A 4,913-nucleotide genomic window follows, 5' to 3' on the forward strand; every position below is an offset into this window, starting at 1 on the left:
GCCGAAGGGCCTGTTCCTGTGCTGTAATTTTCTTTGTTCTTTGTTCTTTGCATGCAGCTCACCATCACCTTCTCAAGGGCAATTATGGATGGGCAATAAATGCTGGCCTAGTCAACGACACCCACATCCCATGAACGGATAATATATATCAAATCTTCTGACAATGTATCTCCTCACACATCTGCCATGCCAATTAAATATTAGGAAGACTGCTGTCGTTGTTTTCAAACCCCACGTCAAAAGTTTCCTTGCTACAGACTGGATCTCTCTCCTTGGCAACTGTCTGAAGCTAAAGCAAACTGTTCACAACCTGGTTTCATAGTTGACGCTGCGACGAGCTTCCTGCTAAATATTACTAAAACAGCCTACTTACACTTCCGTATCATCACCCAACTTTGCCCCTCTCTCAGCTCTTCTGCTGATGAAACACTCCCCCTTGCCTGTGTTACCTGTAGACTCGACTAGTCCAACACACTCCTGGCTGGTCTCCCACATTCTACTCTCCATAACCCTGAGGTGATCCAATGCACTGCTGCCCATGTCCTAACTCACACCAAGTCCTGTTCACCCATTACCCCCTGGACGCACTGACCTACATTGGCTCCTGGTCAGCAACACCTCAATTTTAAAACTCTCAGCCTTCTTTTCAAATCCTTCATTATCTCACTACTCCTTATCTGTGTAATCTCCTCCAGCCCGACAACCCTCCGAGATATCTGCACTCATCTATTTCTGGCCTCTTGAGCATCTCCGAGTTTAATTGCTCTACCATTGGTGGTCCTGCCTTCAGCTGCCGAGGCCCTACGCTCTGGAAGAGTAGAGCAGAACTTCCAGGGAGTAATTCCTGGAAGATAAATGTCAGTGAATTAAACACTAAAATAAAAGCAAAATATTACGGATGCTGAACACTGGAAATACTCAGCAGGTCTGGCAGCATCTGTGCAGAGAGAAACAGAGTTAATATTTCAGATCTGTGCCCCTTCATCAGAACTGGTAAACGTTAGAAATGTAACAGTCTTTGAGCATGTGAAAGAGGGGAAGTGGGAAGAAGAACAAGAAGGAAGGACTGTGATGAGACGGAGACGGGATAGATTAAATTACAGACTGTTACATTCCTAATGTTTACCAGTTCTGATGAAGGGTCAGAGACCGGAAACATTAACTCTGTTTCTCTCTACACAGATGCTGCCAGACCTGCTGAGTATTTCCAGCACTTTCTGGTCTCATCCCTAAGCTTTTGAATTCTCTCCCCAAACCCTAAATGCAATAAGCTGCACTGAGTCCAGTTTTAGGGAGTCCTGCTTGGACAGAGTACTAAATGCAGTAAAGTTATCGAGAGATTGAATTTTAAGTGATCTAAGAGTCGATCTCTTTCCAACAATTTGTTAATTTTACATTTCGCATTTCACTTAATTTTAAGCTGAATTTGTACTTTATTTCACAATCAGTTTGTGAGAATTGGACAGTTAATTGATGCTGATGGAAAAGGAGGGTCAGTGTCAGCTTGGATATAAAACTGGCTTAATGACAGAAAACAGTGAGTTGCGGTAAATAGTTGGTATTCAAACTGGAGAAAAATAGACAGTTGTGTTCCCCAAGGGTTAGTGCTAGGAACACTGTTTTATTCTGATATGTATAAATGATTTGGACAATGGCTTACAGAGAAACATTTCAAAATTTGCAGGTGATACCAAACTGGGAGGCGGGGCAGGCATTGAGGTTGATACCAATCGATGTAAGAGGACAGAGATAGGCTAGCAGAATGGGCAGACGAGAGGCAAATGGAATTTAATACAGACAAGTGTCAAGTGATGCATTTTATCAGAAGTAACAGGGAGAGGCAATACACACTTAATGGTAAAGTTCGAAAGAGTGTGCAGAGACAAAGGGACATGGGGTTCATGCACATAGATCCCTGAAGGTGGCAGGATATATTGAGAGAGTCGTCAGTAAAGCATATGGGATCTTGGGCTTCATAGATAGAGGTGGTGAGTTCAGAAGAAGGAAAGTTATGCTGTAACTTTATGAAGCTCTGGTTAGGCCCCAACTGGAGTACTGCATCCAGTTCTGTTCACCACACTTTAGGAAGGATGTGAGGTTCATTGACAGGGTGTAGAGGAGGGTTACTTTAATGGTTCCAGAGATGGAGGATTTTCAGTACAATATAGTCTGTAAAAGCTGGGATTGTCTCCCTTGGAGTAAAGGAGATTGAGGGGAGATTTGATACATGTATACAAGATGATGACCTGTTTGGATAAGGTAGACAGGAAAAGATGTTCCCATTAGCTTATGGTACAATGACTAGAGTTAAGATTGAGGGCAAGAGTTAAGGGGGATGTGATGAACAACATTTTTACACAACGAGTGGTAATGGCCTGGAAATCATTGCCTCCGAGGGTGGTGGAAGCAGAGAAGGTGAATTATTTCAAAAGGATATTGGAAGAACACTTGATGTAAATAAACTTGCAGGAATATGGAGTCAGAGCTGGGGAATGAGACTGGCTGGATTTATCGACAAAGAGCTGGCATGGACTCGATGAGCAGAATGGCCTAATTCTGTGCTGAAATGACTATGACTCTACGACTCTCTGACAGGGGAATACTATTACTACTTTTAGTTTAGTTTAGAGATACAGCAGTGAAACAGGCCCTTCGGCCCACCGAGTCTGTGCGGACCATCAACCACCCGTTTATACTAATCCTACACTAATTCCATATTCCTACCACATCCCCACCTGTCCCGATGTTTCCTTACCACCTACCTATACTACGGGCAATTGCTAATGGCCAATTTACCGATCAACCTGCAAGTCTTTGGCATGTGGGTAGAAACCGGAGCACCCGGAGGAAACCCACGCAAACACAGGGCGAACTGGCAAACTCCACACAGGCAGTACCTAGAATTGAACCCGGGTCACTGGAGCTGTGAGGCTGCGGTGCCAACCACTGCACCACTGTGCCGCCCTATACTGGGAAAGTTTATAATGGACTGGGCAGTATCACCCTGGAGAACCCCGTGATGTAAGTGAAATGTTTGATGCCCCAGAACGTGGTTAACAAATGTCCTTCACAAACAGAATAAATCAGTTCAGTCCCACTGACAATTCTGGAGTCATTCACAATGGGGAGTAATTTCTCCTCGTATTCTCTACATAGGACATCAGTCAGGCTTTTCACTGTGTCCACCACCTCCATGTTGAAAGTCTTGTCAGGGTTAGGTGAGATAAGACACGTTGCCTGGGCGACAGATTTCTTCAATTGTGTTGCTGCTTCTCTGCTCTCTTCAGTCCAACCAGGTTAAATCTGGTCATCATCACCATTAGTTAGTTCATAAAGAGGAGTCACAGTCTCTGCAAATCGAGGGATGAGGGTCCACTGATACCCTGCCAGCCTGAGGATAGGACACAGGGTAGTCTTTGAGGTGGACAGGGGTAGATACTGGATGAGGGTCCACTGATACCCCACCAGCCTGAGGATAGGACACAGGGCAGGACTTTGAGGTGAACAGGGGTAGACACTGGATGGTCTCGACCTGATGCTGGTGTGGGCTGATGCAGGATGATCTGATCTGGGCACGTAGAAAGGTGACACGGTCTTGCACCAGCTGGGCCTTACGTGGATGTTCTTTTTGTCCAGCTCCCAAAGTCACTGCAGTAGTTCCTGTAAAAGGGTTAAATGTGTGGACACGGTGATGAGAAGATCATCGACATATTGCAGCGAGCAGGAAGACTGTGAAAAGCTCAGAAGGGACCCGGCTACACGTTTGTTGAAAATAGTGGGGTTATTGTGGAACCCCTTGTGACAGACATGTCCAGGAGTACCTCTGGTCCTCAGAAGTGAATGTGAATTTAATTTGTTTCTCTAGTTTTACTGGGATACTCCAATAAACATTAGAGATATCCAGGGTGGAGAAGACAGCCCTGCCACTGAGAATCCGGGAGAGTGAAGTGGGTGTCTATCAGACAACCGGGTTCACGCAGGGTTGACTGAATTGAGTTTGTGGTGGTCAATAGTCAGTCACCAGCTGCCATCCGGTTTTCCAACCAGTCAAATCGGGCAGTTAGAAGGGAACATGGCTTCGTGAACTACACCCTGGTATAACAATGATTGATAGTGTCTGGAATGTATGATATAATCTCAGCTCGGTAAGAATACTGCTTCATGGATCATGCAATGGTCAGTTAATTTCTTCCGGTCTGCTCATGTTTGCACAGTCATCTTTATGGGTTGTGGATACACTCAGCACCGACTCGAGAATCGCCTGTACCTCAGGGTGATCAGAGCTGTCTGGTTCCCACTCCTCTGATATTTTAATCATGAATATTGAGGTTACACTGGACACCAGAGTAGGGGCATGTTTTAATGTTCTACAATATACAAATATAGAGATAATCAATTACTGCTGATAACCTTTGAGCACATTACTGCCCTGTAGTCCCTGTCCATTATACAGGATCATATAAAAGGAAGGCAGGACTTTGACATGAGCTGTGTTCCCTCTCCTACACCAATGTAAGATCTGATCCAGGGTCACAGATTAACCAAAAGGAGATCGAAGGGTCACAAGCAGTTTATTGAGGAGTAACAGTTCAAATACAGCACAAAATCAGAATAGACATAGTGGACATACGGCCTGTGGCAGGTGAGAAAGGCTTTCTGGCTATGGATCAAATGTAAGAAGCTATTATGAAAGACGTTATAGCAGGACACACAGAATAATTCAAGGTGATCAGGCAGAGTCAACATGCTTTTGTGAAACGGAAACCATGTTTAACCAATTTATTGAAGTTCTTTGAAGAAGTAACAGGTGCTGTGGATAAAGGGGAACTGGTGGATGTACTGTACTTAGATTTCCAGAAGGGATTTCATAATGTGCCACATCAAAGTTCATTGCGGAATATAAAAGCTCATGG

This window comes from Heterodontus francisci, unplaced genomic scaffold (assembly GCF_036365525.1).
Source record: "Heterodontus francisci isolate sHetFra1 unplaced genomic scaffold, sHetFra1.hap1 HAP1_SCAFFOLD_279, whole genome shotgun sequence".
In the NCBI taxonomy this organism is placed as follows: domain Eukaryota; kingdom Metazoa; phylum Chordata; class Chondrichthyes; order Heterodontiformes; family Heterodontidae; genus Heterodontus; species Heterodontus francisci.